Source organism: Polistes dominula, unplaced genomic scaffold, assembly GCF_049000335.1.
Source record: "Polistes dominula isolate Pdom_NZ unplaced genomic scaffold, Pdom_raw_medaka contig_75, whole genome shotgun sequence".
In the NCBI taxonomy this organism is placed as follows: Eukaryota; Metazoa; Arthropoda; class Insecta; order Hymenoptera; family Vespidae; genus Polistes; species Polistes dominula.
The window spans coordinates 2,877,501-2,902,639 of NW_028301003.1; the positions used below are offsets into that span (position 1 = coordinate 2,877,501).

General features: G+C 37.5%; 1 protein-coding gene across 9 annotated transcripts in view; it reads left to right on the forward strand.

Annotated features, from left to right (window-relative positions):
- The window catches only part of LOC107069643 (dynein regulatory complex subunit 7), a 120,816-nt gene that overhangs the window by 92,594 nt on the left and 3,083 nt on the right, over positions 1–25,139 (forward strand). The gene's annotated exons all lie outside the window — the stretch shown is intronic.

A 25,139-nucleotide genomic window follows, 5' to 3' on the forward strand; every position in this document is an offset into this window, starting at 1 on the left:
CGGTCCCCAAGTGTAACGTCGATTCGCGAAACTCTGCACACTCGGTTGCTGTTAAATTCTGTTCCTTGCAATCCAAATATTTCCATGAAACTCTTTACCCAAGTCTTCAAAAATCCCAGATCTTACGATAACATCATTTTATTATCAAAAAGAACCACGTCATCAAATTCGTTTGAGTTATCCAATAAAAAATAAATTGTTGAACAACTGTCTCCCAAAATTTGTTAAACTCTTCCCATTCCTGCATTTTTTAATCATTTTTCACTGAATTACTCTACTTTCTTGATCAGAATCGTTCTCCAACATCGAATTTCGAATGTTGAATCTGGAATCTCGTATCTCGGTTTTACCGACATGAGAAACAGAGAGTTGTGTGTGTGTGTGTGTGAACGTGAGAGAGTGAGTGAGAGAGTGGGATCTGTAGGCCATGGGTAGATTGCTCGATCCTTTCACAGCGATCGATTCGGCAGTGGTCTCACCGACATTTTGTCCACACGCGATGCGCGTATGCGCGCAAACACGGTACCCATTATGGAGGACGTGTATAAGACACGACCGTGCTGCGGTACGGTCATGCCTAATAAACTAGTAGCCGACCGTACTTCGCTATATATGTGTATACATCACCCACCACCACTACTATCACCATTACCACTTGCCCAGTTTCTATACGTTTATCGAACCCCGAAAATGTCCACCACCTTATACTAACTAAAGACTAACCTAAACACACATACAAACACCTCTTCTTCTTATTTATTTTCTAACTTTAATCTTAATAAAATCCAAACTTTCCAATAAATTCCAAACAAATGTTTCTTATCCATGTAGATACATCAATCAACATATTGGATTCCCTAAACTCAATTGTATTTGATTTGTTCGTGAATATGATCAATGATTAGGTTAATTTTGTATTAGAATCATATCAGGGTTACATTAGAGACCCTAAAGAATCAATTCTGAAACCTTTAATTCGATTAATTCGTACACTAACAACCACCCCAAATTCCATCTCCGATAAATTCTCTGCAAATTCCAACTCATTGAAAATAAAAATAAATCATTTCGATCTAGGTAAAAAGTAAAACTAAGATACACTGATAAAAGCTAACAAAGTAATAATAATAAAAATTAAAAGAGAGAGAAAAGGATAAAAGGGTATAAAACAAGAAGCTTAAAAAACAGGATGATAAAATCCAGTATAATACTTAATCGCGTTCATCCTTTTTCCCTATTCGTTAAAAGTGAACTTAATCCCGTTTTGCATAACCGTATTGGAATCGACGTAATATCATAATACTTCCTGCTCCCCCCACCCATCCTCCAGCAACTGTCTCTCTCGCACTCATCCTCTGTCTCATTCCCTCTCTCTCTCGCTACACTCGCGCGCGCGCGCTCACGCCAACCTGTGAGGGGGGTTAGGTGGGGTGGGATGGTCTTGGTTGGAATAAGAAAGAAGAAACTTCTTCAGGTTTACTACTTTCCTGTTATTTTCATGCACCGAAAGAGAACGCGAAAGTCCAAAAGAGATCGGACGGACATATTTATTGGTCAGAAAAAGAAAATAAAAAAAATTTACAAAAAAAAAAAGAAGAAGGAAAGAAATAATACGAGTTTTCTCTCAGTTATTTCATACCTCGATGACGGATTGATCTTGTTTATACACATGTATATTTATATATATGTATATGTATGTATATATCCATACTTTTTGGAATTCTATTCAAAAGAGTTTTAGCTACGAATAAGGAATTGCTTCAAAAAAAAAAAAAGGTATATATGATATATATATATATATATATGCAGGGTGAATTGTTAGGTGGTATGAGTAAATGTACCCAAGTAAAAGAAAGAAAGTATAACCATAGAGAAAGAGAAATAAAAGAATACGATGAAAGAAAGAGTGGGGGGTGTTAGGGGTAGGGGAAACAGAGAAACAGTGTAGTATAAAAGAGAATGAGTGAGTGAGTGAGAGAGAGAGAGAGAAAGAGAGAGAGAGAGAGAGAGAATAACGGGGAGAGTGGTAAAAAGAGAATCGAAAAGATTTGTCGTCGCACCCACTCGTGCGGAATATTACGACTCGGTGACGTCTGTTAGGACAGTTCCGCTTTAAAAAGAATACTTTAAAAGCCGGAGGGTTTATAACGGGCCGGGGTATATAGCACGTATAGTATAGGGAAGGAAGAACTACATATAGAGGTGTAACGAGCAGAACTCAACTCACGAACTCACTCCCAGTTTTTAGTAGCAACTTGTTGCTCTATGCCCATTCATACGGCTCTAACTCCCATTACGTCACGTCACATCAACTTATAATAATGGTAATAGCAGGACCGTCTCTCTCTCTCCCTCTCTCTTTCTCTCTCTCTCTCACTCTCACTCTTACTCTTACTCTCTTTCTCTCTTTCTTTCACGACCGTGAAAAGCCGAATTCGAAACAGGACTTTATTATGGATCTACTAACACCACTATGATGGTTATTATGATCATCATATCTCAACAGATTTTTTTTTTTACTTTCACATTCAATTTATCTTTTACTTTAATATTATTTATCAATTATTTATATAAATTATGATATTAATTAGGTTATGTTTATGTTAGGTTAGGTTATAATTTTTTTTATTTGATTTATCGATTGTTTTTACGATGAATCATTTAACTAGGTTATGGTTTTTATCATGTTATATATATTTAAGTTATGTGTATTTTAGATTAGGTATATTTTTTATTAGGTTATGATTTTTTTTTTTATTGTTTTTATGATAAATCATTTAATTTCAATCATTATTACTTTTTTAATTAACTTATTTGTCATCACTAATTTGATTAATAAACAATTGCCATGTATTCACACTCATCTTTTACACAACCATATCTTCTTTATATCTATAAAATTCCCCTGTCACAGTGTTTGTTATTCATATTCTCCGAAACGACTTGACCGATTTATATGAAATTTTTTGTGTATATTCGGTAGGTATGAGAATAGTTTTTCTTATATTTCTTATACCCCTGAGTGATAAGGGTGGTGACCCACCATAATTATTTTTCCTTTAAAAGGTAAAATTATTCGATGTGAAGTAAGTGGTGATCTCATGTTACTGCGCATGCGCAGTTGGCTCGATATTAAGAAAAAAGAGAAAAAGAAGACAAATGTTATGTGCGTAAATTCAGATCTATCTATATATTTATTAGCCACAGCCAGTGATCCCATTCGTACGATAATTATCGTACGCGTACGATAATTTTCTGCCGCGTACGATAATTTTACGCCCCTGTGTCGATCAGACGAACTAAAGTCTCTGGAATCGCTGGCCACAGCAACGCGTGGCCGTGGCACCCCTAGTTTAAATATAATAATTAACAAATCAAACAATTTTATAAACATCTTTTATCGATGTATTAAAAATAAGAAAAAGAGTGGGGGAAGATATTTGTTTGCTTATTATACGTCGTTGAACCAAAAATGGCGAGAAGTCATATTTCCGGTGTAATACATAATGTAAAAACTATAAAAGTGGTACAAAAATGTAAAAGAAACTTAATATAAGGTCCTTTGGGAATATTTTAACAAAAGACGGGATACAAAAATGTCAATAAAATCTATGTGTTACACTATTGTTATTACCATGTTTCAAGTTAAAAATTGTAAAGTTCATTGTCACAAATACCAAATCCCATTGCTCTCGTTCCTGAATGCGATTTTTTCAGTCAGTCGCATTCTTTCCTTCTTCGTCTTCTTTTCTATTTTTTCATGTTGACGCGGTGTTTGGTGCAGCGCGACCAAAGTAGCACGGCCCTTTTATTTTTTTGGTGAAGGAATTTATACGAATCCAACTTTTAAGATCTAAAAGAACTCCGGAAAAGTACATTAATTTTTTTCTTTTTTTTCTTTGTCAATGCAGGTCAAGATTTTCAAACCCATAGGACCCATTTTTTATTGGATAAATGTCATATGATCATTTGCATGACATATTAACCTTTTTTTCATTTTCTTTTCTTTTCTTTTCTTTTCTTTTCTTTTTTCGACGTTTCCTCGAAGAAAATTTATTAGCATACGTTAATAAAAAAAAGGAAACATCTAACGGGTAGTATTATTTTTTTTCTCTGAACGATGGTATATCGAATAACATATCTCTATAAATCGTGCATAAATCGTATCGTTTACCACCCAAAAAGTTCACATATACTTTTTGTTAAGTGAAAAATGAAGAAAAAAGGGGACAGGAAGAATAAAATAGTGGATTTCACAAATAATATTCGTACGTTGCTGACCCCCTCACTCTCCCTCAAAAGATTCTTACCAATACCGATTAAGAGAAAAGCTGGAATGGTAGTGGGGGGTGGAAGAATTCCAATAATATTCGCGTTCCCCCTTCTCCGATTGTTTTCGCGAGCCAATAATCATATTATACTACGCTAATGAAATGATTGCAAATACACGAAGAATTTATGTAATTTGTTACAAAAATAAAATAAAATAAAATAAAAAAAAAGGAAAAAAATTAATTCGATGAAGAATAAAAATACGTGGGTCATGCCTATCCGGTATATTCCAGAGGTATAACAAAAAAGGAAGGAATTTAAGAGAGAAAAAGAAGAAAAGAAGAAAAGAAAAAAAAGATGAATGCAGCAGAAACGTTACAAAGGCGCGGCGTAGCCGCGCTTCCTCATTTTCACGACGCGTCCCTTATACCATTCTTCCTTCGAGGATCCCGCCGGTCATCCCGGACGGACCGGTCACAACCGTCTCACTAGACCCAACCCGCCGTTGTATAGAATACAAACACTACCAAAGTGAGTGAGCTTCTTCTTCCAGGAACCCTCTCGCGCCCTTTTTCGGTTGCTTACGGCACGTCGGAGAATAAAGAAAACTGCCTCTTTCGCGAACCGATCCCGTACCAGGAATTCTCGGTGCCCCCGGCTTTATTTCTCTTTCATTTTTCTTTTTCTTTGTTCTTTGTCTACCATTTTTATTTTTTTTTTTTTTATTTCTCAAACGAAAACTGAAAATTGATAAAATAAGAAGAAGAAGGGTTATAAGGGTTATTTTGCTAATTACACTATTACTACTACCATTCTATTCCTAAAGAAACGTGATAAAACTTTCTTTATATTTTTCTTCTTTCTCTCTCTCTCTCTCTCTCTTTTTTCTTTCTCTTTCTCTTTCTCTTTCTCTTTTTTCTAGCACCCTTAGGAAATCGTACGCTCCTTTTTGAGAACCTCGACTACCTACGGAAAATCGATAAAACCAAGATATATATATATATAATACTTTGCCCTTTTTTTCTTCTTTTTCTTCTTTTTCTTTTTCTTCTTTTTCTTTTCTTTATTTCTTTCTTTTTATCTTTTTATTTTCTTTTGAGATAATTCTTGATTTTAATTGGAGGTAAATAAATTTAATTTCGTTATTTTTTTCCATTCTGTAAAACGGTCTAAATTTTAACGAATATTTTATATTTTTAAAAATATTTTTGGAAGTTATTTTAATTTGAAATTTAATTATTTTTTTCCGTGAATATTTAAAATGAAATAATTTCTATTGTAATGTCTACAAGAATTTAAACAAACATCATTATTCTTTGATCTGAATGTGTATAGAATTACAAAAGAAACAAAATCATCGAACATTTTATTATAACAAATAAAAAATTAATTCAAACTAATTCAAACTAATCTCTAATTAAATTCACATATATATTCAATCGTAAATTGAAATATAAAAATAACAAAAAAAAAAAATAAAACAACTTATACAAAATCACCGAGTATTTGTTATTACAAATAAAAAATTAATTCAAACTAAATCAACCTAACCTCTCATTAAATTCACAAAAATATTCAATCGTAAATAAAAAGATAAAAATAATAAAACAAACAACTATATTAAAGTACAATTCAATAAAATTTAACAAAAACTAAATCAACCTAACCTTTTCTCTCATTAAATTCCTATATATATATTCAATCATAAATTGAAATATAAAAACTACAAAAAAATAAAACAACTAATATTAAAGTATAATATTGTAAAAGTTAACGAATTAAGATCACGATGTTGGAATGATTAATGGAAAAGCGTAAATTCTTTTTTTAGTAATATATATAATATATATATAGATATAGATATGGGCTGGGGTACAAGAAATTCGTATCACGTTCCTGTAGGGGTTCAGTGAGGCTCGCGCGAAATGGGTCCCCGCGAGGCGTAACGTAGAACGTTTTCAGGGCCTCGGGCAGGGCAGATAGGAGGTAGTTAGTGAAGGCAGACCTCGTAAGATTTCGGTGTGGTGGTACGTGTGTCTCATCCTGTCCACCCCGACTGGGTATAAAGGTTCATTCACACTGAACTCGCTATTTTTCTTAACATCAACAAAACAACTATTTTTCATCAACATCAATTCAAATAAATATTACAATTAATTAAATAAATCTGTACACGAGACGAATTAAATGTTTAAACTTTAAATAAACTTTTATGTGATATAAATAAACGCGTGAACGTAATAAAAAAAAAAATATACTGGATGGGATATCTTTAAAACCAGTTAAAACAACCAACGTGTTTAATGAGAAGATTCATCCATCCAACATCAAATTTGCTTACGTATTAATCACCTTTAATGAAGTTAACTTTAGAACCCATACTTGTTCTCACAATATTATCACGCTCTTTTACGTATTACTCCTCTATAATTTTCCCCTCCAATCATCATCATCATCCTTTTTCTTATCCTTCTTCTTCTCGTTTTACAATCTTACGCGGTTACTTACGTCACATCATTTTGTTTTATAATTAAAAGTAATGTTCATTCAGAAAAAACCCCGAACGACACACACATGTGTCGTGAATCGAGTAAAAACACAAAGAAGAACCCCCATAAAAGTATCATCATTTTTACAATAAAATTGAAATATTTCAAAAAAAAAAAAAAATAATATTCGTCAACAAAACATATAATTTAAAATACGATCATGATATAATTTCAAATCAATCATAAATGAAAATTATTGAAAGAAAAATACATTGTGAGGGCACCTTAAAAACACGGGTTTCGCCCACCCGCACACAAATACATTCTCATATACGAACACATAGAGAGAGCTACACGTGGCGTTTCACATAAACTTGTGTGTAGCCCTTGTCTCTCTCTCTCTCTCTCTCTCTCTCTTACACACACATACACAGACAAATACAAGCATAGAGTGAACATCGGTAGGAGAGTTTCCCCTCTCGCTCTAGCCATGTTTCGCGTTACGACGCTCCCTTCCCATGCTTTTACTCTCTATCTCTGTCTAGTGAACGTTTCAGTACCCTCGTCGTCGTAGTCGTCGTACCGCGGGCTTCTTCTCGTCCCCCTTCCTCCACCTCCTCCACCACCCTCCTCATCGTCCTCCACCTCTCGTTCGTTTCGGACCTGAAGACCGAAGGCAGATCGATCGGATGATTTTCCTCGGGGTTTTCCTCCAACGACGTCGACGACGACATAGTCGACGACCACCCCGCGACGACGACGACGACGACGACGACGAGAGAAATTGCTCTCAGGACTCCCGATTCGAGTGAGGAAAAAAATTCAGGTCGATCGAACCTTCCCTCTCTTTCCCTCCACCTCTCTTTCTCTCGTTCGCTTAACTCGAACGAACGAACGAACGAGTAGGGTGTTGGGTGTATGGGGAGAAGAAGAACGGGGGGATTACTGGGGGGAGGGATTTGGGGTGACCGGAGGGAGAGTACGGGGAGGGACGTAGAAAGAGCGACGAGCTGGAAAGCCGTTCCGTTCGTTCGTTCCTCCGAGGAACGCGAAATGGGGAATGTTAGAGACGAACGAGTGAGAGAGATAACGATATAGAAAAGGGGGAGTTGGGTGGTTGGTAGGTAGAAGGTGGACTGAGAGGTGGGAGGGGAGGAAAAGGTGTCCCCAAACCGTAGAACCCACGCGCGCGGACATCGCGAACTCTCTGACGGATTTACGTCGGGAAACGAACGAGGTCACGGACTCCACTGTGTATGTGTATCCGTGTGCATGACAGAGAGAGTGAGAAAGAGAACACTCTTTTATATATATATATATAATAGGTAGGCAACCTGAAAAAAGAGAGAGAAAAAAAAAGAAACGGACGCGGATACCTAAAACAACCTTGACGAATCCTGCCGAACCCTCACGAATACTTTTTCTTTCTGTCCTTTCTTTACCTTTTCTTTTGTCCCTTTTTTGCTGTCTCATTCACGTTATTTTCCCAAAAATCCTTCGAATAATTTTTCCTCCTTATTCTTCTTTTCTTTCTTTTTAGATTTGAAACAGTTTATAGGAATCCAGGAATTTACATTCTTTAACACATTCGCGACCGCTGACATGAATTCGCATCATTTAAAATTTTAAAAATTTATATTTATATATTTATTATTTTATTATATTTAACTAATACTTATATATAAATAACTTATATATAATAACTTAAATATAAAATTAAATTTATATTTAATTAATATTTTATTATATTTTATTATAAATTTATATTTCATTATTTCAATATAATATTTAAATAATTATATTTTATCATTTAAATATAAATTTAAATAATTCATTATTTTTGTCGGTACTCATTATTTAAAAAAAAGAAAAAATATGCCGGTTGCGAATGTGTTAATTTTTATTCTTATGTACAATCTCATGGTGAGAAATAAATCGAATTTTCCTAACTTTAACTACTACATCTTTTCTTTTGTTGCACAACTACTACTCGTTTCTATTTTATCTCTGCCATTTTATTTTTATTTCGATAACTTGAATGATTTTTATTCGTTTGATTAATTTTATTGAACTTGTTCATTTTTACCATGTGTGTGTTTATTATTTTATTAATTCTTCAAAAACATATGTTGAGTTTTTTTTTTTTTTTAATTAAATTATCAACCCTTGCTAAACAACGTTTTTCATTTCGAAATATTCATTCGTATTCTATTTCAATTATTCGTATTACACACTTAATCGTAAATGGTTTTTATATTCAATACTTCAACCCCTTCATGAACCCTTTTTTTTATTCTCTTTCAAACCCCTATTGTTTTGTATCTGTTTCTCTTTATTTTTCGTTTGATATTTATTTCATACCACTTGATTTTCTTTTTTTTTTTAATTTACATAGAAATCGTTTCACATTCTAATTAATCTAAATTAATTTTTTTCTCCTTGTATTTTATCTTTTATTTTTTATCTTTTATCTTTTATCTAATGAATTACAACAAATGAAATATCATACGAGACAAAAAATGTATTAAACATAACATGTTTTATTTTTTTCTAACTACGATATACGATCGATGATTATAAATATTAAATGTTCACAAAATGTTAGGTTAGCTTTTGAAAAAAAAAATGTGTTAAACTTTAACAGTTAACAAAATGAATTTTCCATTTTTTCTAACTACGATATACGATCGATTATTGTAAATATTATAATATGTTGAAAATGTTAGGTTAGATTTTGAACGGTCAACGGTTGTTACGGTCCTGCTTTTCGAGAAGCTGTTCTCGCTGTTCGCTGTCGTCCGACCGATAATTCGAGTTGCCGTAAACTCGACGTATGTTCGCGACGTGGTGCAAAAGTTAGATATATTCATAACAAAAAGATAGAACGATAAAGAGAGAGAGAGAGGACAAAAGGGCAGGTAGAAAAAAAAGATCAACTCGTTTCACAGGTCCCAGATCTAAATGGAAGATAACTTCATAACTTCTTCTTCTTCTTCATCTTTTCTTTCCTTTTTTCTATTCAATCTCTCTCTCCCTCTCTCTCTCTCTCTTTCTCTCTCTTTCTCTCTTTTGTCGACATTCCTTCAAACGAAAGATAAAATCTAAATCATTCGTCTCTATTTTATCTTTTCCAAATTCTTATTATTCAATATCAATTCTGAATAAATGTACGTAATTGTACACCCCCTTATTTTATTCGAACATAATCAATAATAATAATAATAATAATAATAATAATAATAATAATAATAATAATAATTGTAATAACAATCTTATAAAAGTAATTTTATTTTCATTGTATATTTGAAATCTCAACGGTATTCGCGGCCATGTTTGTTTTTCAAACGATTGGACCAATGTCCAGTCGCGTTTATTTCTTCAGAATTTTTATTATTCTACCATTTTCGTAGATTTATTAAAATTTTTATTCTACCATCAATTAAAATAAATTAAATGAAATGTGATTTTATATGACAGATAATAAATGAAATTATTTAATTTAATTCGATGTTTGAATTATTGACAGTTGTTGTATTTGAAGTCAGCTTATAAATTCAATACGATAAAATCCCGCGTAAAATTTTTTGCCTAACCTATAAATATATTGTTTTTTTTTTATTTTTTTTTTTCAACAAAAATTCTTTCCATTCCACGAAAAAGTTTATCGCGTGAACGAGAGGAGTATAGGGAGTTGGTAATTTCTAACGGAAGTTAAGTTTTTACGGTCGCAATCTGCGCGAACAGATATAACCTCTTGCGTATCGCATAAAAACGAAGCTTCATGACGTCATTTAACAACGCCAACGGTGACATTATCGTCGTAATACTTGCATCCACGAGTTTCGTTCAGTCTCGAGATGGCGTACTGTCTTTTGAATCTTATTCGCTAATTTTTCAATGATATCACACTTAGTTATTTGCAATTTATTCAAATGTTTTCAAAAACAGATAAATTCTGAACAAGTGGAACATTATTTCAAGTTAATTCAACCATGATCTAATTGATTATTCGAAAAAAGTGTAAAAGAAGTAAAAAGAAGGATTATTTTCGAATAAAAGTAGGCAAAAGTTAGGCTTGTATTGGTGTCAGTCACCTTGGGTGGACCCTTTATTCGATTACTATCACGTTCCTCGTCTCAAACCGTGCACCCTTAGCGACCCTTCTTTCTCTTTCCCCTTTCGGTCGGTATCCAACTGCCTTTCTATCTAGCAAATCGAACGAGTCCCATCAATTTCACGTAAGTGCAGTAGCTTCGAGAGAACGAAAGATAGAATAAGCTCAACCTTTACGGGATTTCATCATAAACCTATCCCCTTTTCTCAAGTTCTCCTTATCACAACCTCTTTGCTAATCGTCATTAGCTGCGATACCCTTTTCCCTTGATAATAATAGTCGTTGTTAAAAAGTTTTAATATTCGTCTAAGTTTCAAGGTCACTTTGGAAATACGATTAAATATAATTTGATTGAACAACAATCATTGTATTACTAACAACGCGAATCAAAGAAAAATAATAAATGGGGTTTCGTCAAGAATTGACAAAATAATTTGTTGAAATAAAAAGTAAAAAAAACATTGAAAATAAATGAACTACGGTATCATGGACGACACGTTTTGCAATTGACAAAGACCACTAACTTTCCCCCTATTGCGTTTTATTCCCGAGGAAAAAGGTTTTGCTTCGAAATAAGAACCAATGGCACATCGCGTGATTCGTCCCCATCATCTTCGATGTGTACATAATTTCTCTTGGTTGGTCCCTAATCGAGCTTGGTCGACCCTCTTCATGCGTCCTCGTCGTCGTAGTCGTCATCATCATCATCGTCCTTTTCTGATCGCGAATCAGGTGCGTCACGAATAACCGCGTGCCCGCGGGACATTGATTTTGGGATCCTACTCTTTATATATATATATATATATATATATGGGGGGTAGGATATATGAGGGATACATGCAGATACTATATATGAGAATACATAAAACCCCCATATAAAAATATTAGGTGTCTTGAGAAAGTTTTGGCCAATTTTCTAACAGTAACTCTTAACCCATAAGATTTTTCATATTTCTATAAATAAACATATACATCAAAATTTATCAATTTATACATTGGCAAAGAAGATTCCTTCAGACAGAGATTGGGGTTAAGAATACGCACACAGTATCTTAAATATACCATTAATATACCATTATATAAATAATATACCATATAAATAATATACCATTAACAAATAGATCAAATCCTAATCGTAAGAAATACCAAACAACATAAACACCCTAAATATAATAATAAATTATTGTAAAGTATAATAAAACTATACATCAACGTTTACAATTCAACCCCAATATCAATAATCGCAAATAGGTGGATCTATTTTTTTCGCATATTCAAGAATACAAAGATAACGTAAAACGTAACAAAAGCCAAGAACATGAAACAGAACAGAACAGAAAAGGGCATATAGGATGTCATGGCATGACAGGTTAGGGCAAGATCTAACGAAATCCTTTTTCAACGGCAATTTCTACGAGGGTTTGGACGTATCTCAGGGTTCGACACATTCGACAGTTTCTATCGTTCGCTAAGATAGAACGTAGAACCTAGCTGGTGCTGGTTCTAGGAGAAGTAGGGTCATCGAGGTAGAAGAAGGTCGAAGGTGATGCTAGCTTTGATGGTGGTCGTAGTAGTAGAAGATAGTAGAAGATAGTGTAATAGTAGTAGTGGTAGAAACAGGGCCGCGATATAGCAGTGGTGGTAGTGCCATAGCCGCGCCAATGTCGAGGAGCGGGTGGACGAAGGATGGACCGAGGGGGAAGGGTGGCATTGGGTGGAAAAGGGGAGGACACTTTGGAGGAAGAGGTAGAGGACGAAGAGGTGGTGGTGGTGGTGGTGGTGGGTGGATGGGTGAGGTTGAGTTGGGAGCGAGGACGCGACCGAGTGAAGGGTGGCAAAGAGGGTGGCAAGTGAGAGAGTGAGAGAGAAGAGAGAATGGCGAAGAGGCCGGGAATAGGAGGAGGAGGAGGAAGAGAAGGAGGTGAAGTGGAGTGAAGAGAGGGTACCTAGCTGGAAACGCGACGGTTCGCCGGCACACTAAGTATAGGCGTCCTCGCGACGCCGGCCGTCAATATACCACCCCTAACTAACCCCTGGGGGGTCTGTGGGTGTTGCTACCAGAGTGTATGAGAGAGGAATAGAGATGGGGATACTAGCTTGAGATCTGAGCGAAAAGGAGGAAGACGGTTAGATATATATATAGGGTGGGTTGGTAGAGAGCGAGTATACGAGGGTAGGGTGGGTGCTTTTGCGCGAGGGTTGGTCGTCGCCGTCGTCAGCGTCGCCGTCGTCGTTGTCGTCGTCGTCGTCGTCGTCGTCGACATTCTCTTGGTGTGTGAGAGAGAAACAGAGGTAGGTAGGTAGGTATGTAGGTAGGTATGTAGGTAGGTATGTATAGGTAGGTATAGGTAGATATAGATAGGTAGGTAGGTAGGTAGGTAGGTAGGTGGGCACCAGCCAACCATCTATACCATACTATAGCGAACGACGCTATCCTACCCTGGCGTAGCTTAGTTTAGCTTAGGGCCCTGGGAGGCCAAGGGAGAGGAACCTCGCGAGAGAAAGAGAAGAACATGAGCGAAGCTTGAAACGAACAGAGATAGAGATAGAGAGAGAGAGAAGAGAAGAGAACGATGGAGGATGCTACGAAGAGCATACGGAAGAGAGAGAGAGAGAAGTGTAGAGATACCGAGGGAGAGATCTGTTGGAAGAAGAGAAGAGATAGGATGAGAGTGTGAGAGAGATAGGACTAGTATAGGGTCGGTGGTAGGACATTGCGGATATATTCGCCTCTATCCGACGAAGCAGCAGCAGCACTACCAGCTTCAGCAGCAACCTCCTCGCGTACCATCCTCCTCCAACCAAACGACCAACCGACCGACCAAACGACCGACCGACGGACGGACGGATGGAACGACGGACCGAACGACCGAGTGAACATCCTCTCCCTCTCTCTCTCTCTCTCTCTCTCTCTCTCTGACGTTTCTCTCTCCTGACCATCCTGCGACGTAATCAGCGAGAGAACCACCACCCCAACCCAACCCAACAACCTCCGGGCCTCCTCTTCCTCATCCTCATCCTCATCCTCATCCTACTACTACTACTACTACTCTTCTCGCACAACCACCCCATTTCTCCTCCTCCTCTTTACGCGCAACCACCCCTCCTCGGCATCCCTTACCGTTGCTGCCGTGGCATGCATCTATCCGGACGTCTATCTACCTATCTCGATGCACTGGGTGTCCGTCCGAAAAGCTTCCACGTTTCCTACTTTTCTCTTAAACATATATACATCACTATTGCACACCCCTTTACTAACACCACTACCCTACCACCTAACTTTATTCCGATTATCAACATGTATTGTGTATAATAATTATTGTAATATTAGTAGAATGCATTAGAGTATTAAAAAAATTGTTAATTAATCGATAGGAATATGTATTGATGTTTAAAAGCACTAATATTTTTTAGGAGTACCGTCCTCTTTGAAATTCACTTTCAGACTGGCACAAAGTCCTCTATCAAAATTCTTTTATTCAATGCTGTTTATATGACATTTCGAATGTTACGCATGTGTGTAATGGTAATATAATAGTTCTAATAAAATGAATTTAAGATTAAAACGTTCTAATTTTGACTTTTTAAAATCATTTTTATGCAATTATTTTATGTCTTCTGTTCAGTGATGACTATGAGGGTTCAATTGTCCTGTAATGAACAGTAAAATGCATTAGTGCAATAAAATAATTATTTATTAATCAATGCAAGAGTATATTGTTCTTTAAAAACACCAAGTATATGATCGGAATACTGTCCTGTTCGAAATTCACCTTCAGACTGACACGTTGTCAACTATGACATTACTTTTATGAATGTTGTCCCACCCCATCACCCCATTTTCCTTCTGATCCTATATTTGGTGTTTTCAGGTAACAATACACATTTATTTTGATTAATTAACAATTATTATAATGCATTTATGCTTTTTACTTGTATTACAGGTTAATTTTATTTGATTGGTTCTATCAACAACCCTTAAATATTCCTAAACAACCAACCCCCAATAAAAACAAAGGATAAACAGATTATCTTTTAGGTGTTACAGTTAATCTTTGTAGGAGTCTATCGATCATTTTTATTTCTTGCAACCAAACAAACTTTTTTTAAACAATATAATAATTGTTTTAAAAATAACAAATAGAAACAACAAATATTTGATTTTATTTAATTATGTAATAACAATCACTTAACGTATTTTAACTTATCACCCCAATAAAAGAATCAAAGATGCTAATCTTCGTTTTAGGGGGAAGAATAGGTTGAACGTTTAGGGGTGGTGGTTTACTTTTCTTTTAAAGAGTCACGATTATTCGTCGGACAGTTTTATAAACTCGGACTTACCTTCGAAAGATCCTTCACCCTATTTAACGGCAGTTTCGTAAAAGCGTTTAAACTTTCCTTCTCTCCGAGTAAGAGTATGAGAGAAAGAGGAAGGAATGAAGGAAGGAAGGAAGGAAGGAAAGAAGGAACTTAGCCTGTAAACGAACACTGGGTCATTAAGTATCCATCTTCGGTCGTTCAGTACTTTCTTTCTTTCCTTCTGAATGACGAAGTTAAAAAAGTTAGTTGAATAAAAAGAGATTTAAACCAACAGCGAAAATTCTTTAAATGGAAAAATAAAGAAATGCAATCCTAAGAACCAACCCCCTCAACCCCACCCTCTCTTCTCTTAAAAACATCGATTGATTTATCGATCGGAACAAAATAAAATGAAAAAAAAAAAAATAGGATGAGAAAAAAACGAATATTAAAGTAAAGTAAAGTAAAGTAAGGTTAAGTAAAGGTAAGGAAAGGAAAATAACGGGTTGGATATGGGTCGTATCTACAAGCAACCATAGAACGTAAATTCGCGGAAGAACTCGTAAAGACTCGTAGAGACGGCCGTCGCGTAATCGGGTAATGAGCCTGAGATACGAGTCCGAGTTTCCTTTTTTATATTTTCTCGTTGTTGTTGTTGCTGTAGTAAAATTACAAAACTAGTTTAAGTAATAATATTCCTTATGTAAAAATGAAAAAAAAGCAAAATTAGAAAAGAAAGAGAACAAGAATGACCAACACCATTCCAGTTCAATACGCGTACTTAAAGAAGTAACCTCAATTGGGTTCATTTTTAGACAGAGAAACGTTGGAATTGGTATAACCCTTATACGAATGTGAATATTATTTCGATATAGATGTTAATAGGTTAGGAGGTCTTTAGAGAATGCGAACTAAATCACGATTTCGATAAGGGTTTATATATTCCTCCCTCATTTCTCTCTTACTCTTCTACCACAACATATCACCATTAAATTCTCTTACCATTTACTCTTAACTGTTCTCTTTCCATTCCGTTCCTTCCGTTTGGTTCTGTTCGGTTTCATTTTATTTTAACATAGTATAGTAAGTGCATATCGTTTTCATCCCCACTCCTCTTTTTTAGCATCGTATTCCTCTCATTGAAAAGCATCTATGACAATTTCAACTACCTTGACGCAACCCTAACCTATCCACGTATACTTGTACTTACGTACTTACCCTATGAATACTTTGAATAATGATTCTAGCTACCTAAGTATTACATACTTATAAGTATATATATCTTACCTAGTACGAGTATGCTAACATTTAAGTAAGTATAGTTACTTTATAGCACTATTGTAGAGAACACGTGTAACTCTGGATAGAATACACCAAGAAGATACCCTACAACTTCATATATATATATATATATATATATATATATATATATATATATATATATATAAATAGATAGATAGATAGATAGAATATATATCTCAATGGGGATTTTCAATGGGTCCAAATATTTCCATCAAAAAAGAAGTTTTACATTGAACACCCATGTATAAAATTCAACAGAAATTAATGTTTCCTATTTGTTGTATTATACATTAACTAACTATATCTAATTTTTATCTTTCAAGATAATTATCTTAATTGCAAAACAAATGATCAAACCCCAATAAAGGGTCGTTCAAATATTATAACAAATTCCTGTAAATTTGTATTTTTGATCAGACATTTTGAACGACCCAAAACACTTGTGTTTTGTTGTTTAAAAAAAATGAATAAACGTATGGGTCTAAAATCTTTCTTCTCGTATAGAATTTAGCTGACGAAAGTGAGCGTAGTACTACCCATCCATTCTTATAAAGTTTAAAACTAAACTCGTGCTGTATTCGCTTTCTCCCCTTTTGTTCTTCTCTTTCTCTTTCTCTTTCTCTTTCTCTTTCTCTTTCTCTTTCTCTCTCTCTCTCTCTCTCTCTCTCTCTCTCTCTCTCTCTCTCTCTCTCTCTCTTACTCATCTCGTTCTGCGCAATCAAAGGTATAATCCGTACAATTGCCGGCAAAGTTTCAAACTCGGTCTTTCCCTCGTTACAAATGAAAAGTACACGCAAACGATTATGACGCGTATACAGGAGGGTGGTAAAACACAACACAACACAACTATCAAGAACAAGAAACAATAATAACAACAATATTAAAGCAGATAAATTGAAATCTTTTCTCATATTTTTTCCCCGTTTAAAAACAACATTCATATAAATCATCCCCCATTTAAAATGTATTAATAATTAAATCAATAAATACTACTGCCCCAATCAATAGAACAATCAATCAAAATATATATATATATATATATATATATATATATATATATATATATATATATATATATGTTTTATCATCAATTGTCAAAAATGAGTTTAACATCAGAACGATCATCCAAAAAATAAATGTAGTAAACAACCCCTAAAGACATGTTATTTGTTTAATAATCACGCAATCAACAATGATAACGAATAAAAAATAGAATGGCGGTGTAAAGGGTAGGGGGAAGAGAAAGAAAGGGAAGGAAGGGTGAGTGGTGGTGGTGATTAAAGCATAGTTTAGGAAACACCGCGTAGATATAAGGGTAAGAGTAAGAGTGCGCGAGTGTGCATATTCTGGAACGTAGGTGTCTTTCATAGGTGTATCAGAGCGTTGACGGTATGTAAGCTGGCGTAGGTGTAAACCCTGATAGTGGTAGGTATAGTAGATAGAAAGAGAAAGATAGACAGAGAGAGAGAGAGATGGAGAGAAACGTTAGGGCGATTCTGGAGGTCTGCTGAAGCTTGGGCTACATATACTTGTAGGTAGGTACGTAGGTAGGCATATATATATATATATATATATGTATATATGTATATATATAGGTAGGAAGGTATTAGATAGGGAGGAAGGTAGGTAGATAGGTAAAGGATAGGTAGGTGAAACGTGTATTAGTGTTAGTGTTAGTGTTAGTGGTATTTGCAATAGTGCTGTGTTGGTGTTCGCCTAACTCAGGAATACGAGGGGCTAACATCTAGGCGAAGTACATACATAGGTAGGTAGGTAGGTAGGAGGGACTAGGTACTATCTAGTATCTAGTAATACCGGGTACTAGGTACGTACGCGCCGCGGACGCCAAATAGCGGTTCGCATATTCAGAGATAGCGACGTCGCTCGCTAGCTCGGCGCGCGATCGCCCCTGATTTAGGTTTCTCTCTCTCACTCACTCTCATCCCTCTCACTGTCTCTCTTGCTAACTCTAGCAGCTAGCTAGTTCTCTGCCTTTGCTTCAACCTCTACCTACTACTATATACCTCTACACCCGTTCCTCTATCTCTTGGTTCTATCCACTAGGTACCTATACAGCAACCACCCCCTTTAACCACCCCCCTTCCCAACCAACCAACCTCGTTCCTGCTGCTCCATCTTCCCGTTTCTCCACCCCATCTCATCCCACTCCTTCCTTCTTCTTCTTCTACTACATCCTCTCTAACACATATGTATGTACATATGTATGTATGTGCAGGACACACTCATGCTATACTTATTTGTGTGTATTTCAGTTGAGTTAGGGGGAAGTAAGCACGTATATACGCGGGAAATGACGTACACTTAGCCAAGACTAACACGCTTTGCCTTCTTCGATGTCCTTCGTCGTCGTCGTCGTCGTAGTCGTCTCCTCCTTGTCGTCCTTCTCCTTCAACCGTCCTCTTTTAGTCCTAGTCCGTCGTCAACGGATAACGTCTTCAATACGACGACTACGTTGACATCGAAACCTTCCCAAAAAACGGTTCTTTTGTGATACTTTACTTTAACTTACTCGATGCTTTTTTTGATTGTTATTACCAACGTTTGAATTTAATCAATTATCCTTCATACATTTTATTTTATGTTATTTTATTTTTCTATTCCTTAAGTATGAAGCTTAAATTATGGGAAAGGGAGGTTGTTTTTCGTTTCTATGACAAAAGAAATAAAGTTAGCATAAAAAAAGAGTTAGGTTAGGTATTGTTAACTAGGAATGAACACACTGAAGGGGTTGAGAGGTAGGGAATTGTTTAGGAAATGGAAATTTGATTTGATTTTTCTGTTCTTAAATGTATGAACCTAAAGTTATAGGAAAGGGAGGTTGTTTTTTGTTTCTATGACAAAAGAAATAAAGTTAGAATAAAGAAAAAGTTAGGTTAGGTATTGTTAACTAGGAATAAACATATTGAAGGGGTTGGGAGGTAGGGGATTGTTTAGGAAATATTTTGGAAATCCTCTAGTTTCAATGATATGGTACTTGAAATATTTATCCAATGTCGCTAAAGGTCAAGGAAACTCTTCCTGACCCTCCAACTACTCTCTGAACATTGCTACTAACTGTGATATCCAACTACAACGACGTTGGTGATGGTAGTGGTGATGATGGGTGGGTGGGTTTTGCTCGGAAATGGTAATGAAAAATGAATAATCAAAATTGGATCGAAGATAACCTACCAACGGTATGGTTAATTTCGTTATGATCAAAATATATATGCAAAACGATTAATGGAAATACGAATCTTATAAAATGATACGATTTGTGACGGAAATATTGAATGCACGTGTAAAAAATAAAATTGGAGATTAATTTAAAAAGTTAGGTTATAAAGTTAAGTGTTATACACACCTGTATATCATATTTGAATTTTTATCTAACAATTGTTTGAACTATTATAAAAAAAAAAGTATATAAAACAAACAAACGCAGTTAACAAACGTGTTAGATCAAAAATTCAATCTTAAAGAGGTTTAACAATGTGAACTGAGTAATTAATAATAACAATTTCTCAAACCAAAACGAAAGAATACAAATTGCCTTATAAACACGTTGACTGTCACAGTGATTCCCATTTCACCTGTATTTAATAAATTCATATCTTAAAAATGTAAAAGAAATTATAAAAGAAAAAAAAATCTCATAAAACTAACCTATAAATCGATTAAAAAAAAATCGACAAAATAATATTAATTGATGAAATGAGAAACACTGTTGAGTTTAACTTTTTAGATTCAAAATAATAAATAGATAAATGAATAATAACAACGATATTCTTAAATTGTTCATATATATATATACTATCATTTAAATAAAATTGAAAAATTACAAATAATCTTACAAACGTGTTAACTATCAACAGTGATCCCCAAATAAACCAATATTACAAACATTCTTTCAATTATAATCTTCTAGTTGCTAATATTTAAAAAAAAAACAAAGAAAAAAAGTCTAACATAACAATAAACATTAAATTAAACAAAACAAAAACTAATAAAAAGATAATTCCTATTTGATGAATATTACATTTAACATAATTAATAATTCTAACCTAAAAAATATATTATCGATAAAACATATAACATACAAATAAACTAAAATATATTACACAAATAAAATAATAAATAATAAAATAAAAGAAAACAATAAAAAAGAAAACTTGTGAAAAATAATAAGAATATAGAAATAATTGAAGAAGAGAATGAGAACCACTGAACACAGCTGCCGCGCGACGCGGCGGTATCTCTCCGCGTAGTCTGCTACCTCACACCCTCATCATCTTGCGCGAACCCAGCTTCAGCAACGGCAACGGGCAATGGCAGCGGCAGCGGCAGCGTCAGCAACGGCGGCAGAGGCAGCAGCAACGGCTAGAGCAACGGCAATAGCAACGGCAACCAGCACGTGGGTGCCGCTGGTCGAAGGGGTCGCGCGCGTGGAATGAGGGTGACGCAAGGAGAAAGCGGAGGCGGTAGTGGGATGGGGTGAGGTTGGGTTGGGTAGGGTGGTGGGAGTTGGGTGGCAGAATAGGGGGAGCAGGAGGTGGGGAAGGAGGGCGTGGGGTGGTAGAAGCGCGACGGTGGAGGCGCGAGGCGGTCGACCGATCGCGAACGCGAGGGACTCCGAAGGGCTCCGAAGGACTCGAAAGGGCTCGGAAGAACCTTCCCACCATCACCAACCAACCACCACTATCACCTACATCAGCATCACCACTACTACCATCACAATCACCACCCACTGACCATTGCCCTCCACCCTAAACGCAAACCCACTACTACTACCCTTCTCTCTCCTCCCCAGTCTTCTTCTTCTTCTTACTGAACTTACCCTCTCGGACTTACGTCGAGAGAGGATGGAAAATTTTCTTTCTTTTTCATCGAACAAAAAAGAAAAAAAAGAAGAAGAAGAAAAAGAAGAAGAAAAAAAGGACAACATCGTCCCCTTACCCCGCTAACTAAGACTTTGTCTTGTCGCTTAAATTTTATATCTTGGTCATCTTTTAATCTATTATCTTTCTCAACTGTTGCTGCTGCTAATTATCATCTCAGTTTTTTTTTTATGAATAATCTTCTTTTTATACTTTTGTTTTTATTACGTTGGATATTGTGTAAGAATAAAATTAAAAAGAAGAAAAAAAAAGAATTTCTATAAGATTTAAGTAGGAGAGTCCTCTTTAACAAGAATTCGGAACTAAAGCTAAATTTAGATTTCAATGTGTTTGACCTTTTTTTTCAAATACCTCGGAGAAAGTCGAGAAATTCTTTCGAAGCGCAACCGGTACTATATATTCCAAGCGCATAGATCATAATACAATAGCGTAGGTCAGGAAACAGGGAAGATACGCATCCCACTTGCCATGTGCTCGACGACGCATTTCGCTTCGAGTTACTCACCCCTCTCTACCCCACCTCGTTCATTCTACTATAACTCTCCTCTTCCTATCCCTGTTCAATGATCACTCGCTCACTCGCTCTCACTCCTTCTGTTTGCCCCATATATTTATTCTTTGATATTATTATTATTACTTCTGTATTTTCACTAACTGTTCTTCTTATCGACAGTGAAAATTCATTTCTCTTCTCCAATTATTTCCTTGTCGATAATGTAGCTACATCGCACAAATAAAATATTATTATCGACAGAGACATAACCTACAAAAGAAAAATATTTTTATTATCGACAGATAAATTACCGACAGTGCTAAAGTATTTTTTGTTATCAACAGAAACATAACCGACAGTGATTTACTTTCAACGTTTCTCGGTAATGCAGTTACCACGCATTTATTATTATTCGTCGATAATTTAGGTATATCGTACAAATAAAATATTATTATTGACAAAGATATAACCTATTTTTTTTTTTCCTTGAGGTTTGTTTACCCGGGCGCTCAGTCTCTAGACCATTGTACCCGGGCCCCTTGCGGGAAAAAACCTATGACCATAGCGGTCCCGCGGGCAGCCCCGACTCCCTTGCAAAGCGCAGGAGTCTGGCTGCCCCTGAGCCCACTAGGTCGAAGTTGTTGTCGGTGGTCCCAAGGACATTATTTCTGACGTCCGCGAGCCCAACGCATTGAGTTATGAAATGGAGGGGGTATCCTCTCCTTTGCCACACCTGCCGCAGACCGAGTCTTGTGCAAGGCCCTGTCGCGTAAGGTGCTTTCTAAGGTGCCAGTGCCCGGTGACCAATCCTACCACCAGCCTCAATTGGGCTCGGTCCAAAGGTTGATCAGCTCGGTACCTAGCTCCTCCGAAGGCCCTGAAAACAGAGCCTTCGTGTGCCTCATGCCAGAGCCTTGCACCCAGAGATCCCTGAAGCGGTCCGTAGCCCACTTCTTAGACCTCCACCGCTTAAGCCCCTCTGACACGCTGATGTGGCATTGGCTTGCCAGATCGTGCCGTGAAGCTCCAAGTCTGGCAAGCTCGTGCGCCCTTTCGTTGCCCTGAACGCCACTATGACCCGGCATCCAGAGCAACCTTACTCTGTTGTCACTGCCTAGCCGTGTCAACAAGTCTACACAGTCCTTCACCAGCCCTGACTTGACCACGGTGCTGTGTACAAGTCTGAGCGCAGTGTGGCTGTCACTACAAATGTAGATATGTTTGCCATAGTACCCCCTTTCGAGGATACTGTGGGCGCCGGTCCAAATGGCAAACAGTTCCGTCTGAAGAACAGAGGCGGTACCGGTTAGGGTGTAGGACAATTCGGTCCTAGGCCCTCCAGACCAGACACCTGCTCCCGCGTTGGAACCCGCTTTAGTCCCATCTGTATACCAGACGGGCCCTGCGGGTGCCAATAAATGATTTGGATCCTCTGCCCATGACTGTCTATCTGGGAAGAGGACCTCGTAGTTGTACTGGAAATGGTACTCCTTTGGGCACCAGTCACCCCCAAGACGGTTGACTTCCTCGAAGTCTTCCGTTCTTGACAGGATCGATGCGTGCCCGTAGGAGGCCCGTCTCCAGCTCCCACTGACTAGCAGCCTAAAGGCTGCGCTTCTGGCTCTTTCCTCCGCCGCAATGCGCGGAGGTAAGATGTTGAGCAGAGCCCCTAGAGCTAGGGTCGGGGTAGTGCGCATCGCGCCCGTAATTCCCAGCCCTGTTAGCCTATAGACCCTGTCTAACGCTTTCCTGTTTTGAGCCCGCTCGACGCCGGGCCACCAAACTAGGGAGGCGTACGTCAGTTGAGGGACCAGTATGGCGGTGTAAATCCACCTAACCATACGTGGTTTTAACCCCCACGTCTTACCAAATATCTTCTTGCAGGCCCAGAAGGTATTAATAGCCTTCCTGGCCTGGTTGTCGATGTGGCATTTCCAACTGAGCTTGCTATCGAGCGTCACCCCCAGGTAGCGAACTTCCTGGAAGAACGTCAGCCCAGTTCCAAATATTGAGGGAGGCCTTATATTGAAAAGCCTCTTCCTCGTAAAAAGCACCATCTCAGTCTTATTCGGGTTCACCCTCAAAGACATCGACGTGCACCAATCCTGAACGATGTCGAGCGCTCTTTGCATCTTGCTCGACATCGTGGCCGGGTGATTGCCGGTGACCGCTATGCAGATGTCATCGGCAAACCCAACCGTTTTAACCGCTAGCTCCCCGAGCCTGCTCAGGAGCCCATCGACAACCATGAACCACATCAGTGGGGAGGTGGGACACCCTGAGGGCACCCTCTGCCGACGCCTGATGTCCGTCCCGCTGAGACTAGCAGTGATGATACGTGAGCGGAGCATGAAGTCCATCCACTGGACGATAGTGCCGTCGATGTGGAAATCCCTCGCTGCTCCGCATATAGCTTCGAAGGAGGTGTTATCGAACGCCCCCTCGACGTCTAAGAAGACACATAACGTGGCTTCTTTCCTGTCGAGGGCACCTTCTATCTCGCGAACGAGGCCATGAAGAGCCGTCTCGACAGACTTACCTGCTTGGTAAGCGTGCTGTGATGGCTGCACCGGCATCCTCGCCAGCGCTTCATCCCTTATGAACCTATCAACGAGTCTTTCCAGCGTTTTCAGCAGGAAAGACGTCAAGCTGATAGGCCTAAAAGCCTTGGCTTGGTCATATCTGTCTTTTCCCGTTTTTGGGATAGACTATTTTGATCTCCCGCCATGGCTAGGTACGTATCTCAAGGCGAGACATGCTCTGAAGACACGGATCAGATGCTTGACTAGCCCATCCCCTCCATTCTGAAGAAGAGCGGGGAAGAGCCCGTCAGCCCCCGGGCTCTTGTACCCGTCGAACGAGTCCAGAGCCCAGCGAATCGATTGTCGTACGTTACCACTGCAGCAGCAGTGGTCCAGTCACCGGGTCTCGTGGCGCGGAGCTCCCCCTGAGTCAGGGGGTTGTGCTCGACCTGGCTGGATCCCGGGAAGTGTACCTCCAATAGGTGGGCAAGGATGTCCTCTTGTTTCTCAAGCTGCTCCCCATTTGGGAGAGAGAGTCCACCGAGGCTTGGTTACAGGCCATTTGCGAGGACTCTGCGAAGTTTGGCCACTAGAGGAAGGGCCTCAACTTCAGAGCAGAATTTCCCCCAGGCCTTGCGTTTAAGATATAACCTATAGAATTAAAATATTTTTATTATCAGCAGAGACATTACCGACAGTAATGTACTTTCAGTATTCGTCGGTAATATAGTTTCCTTTGCAAAGATA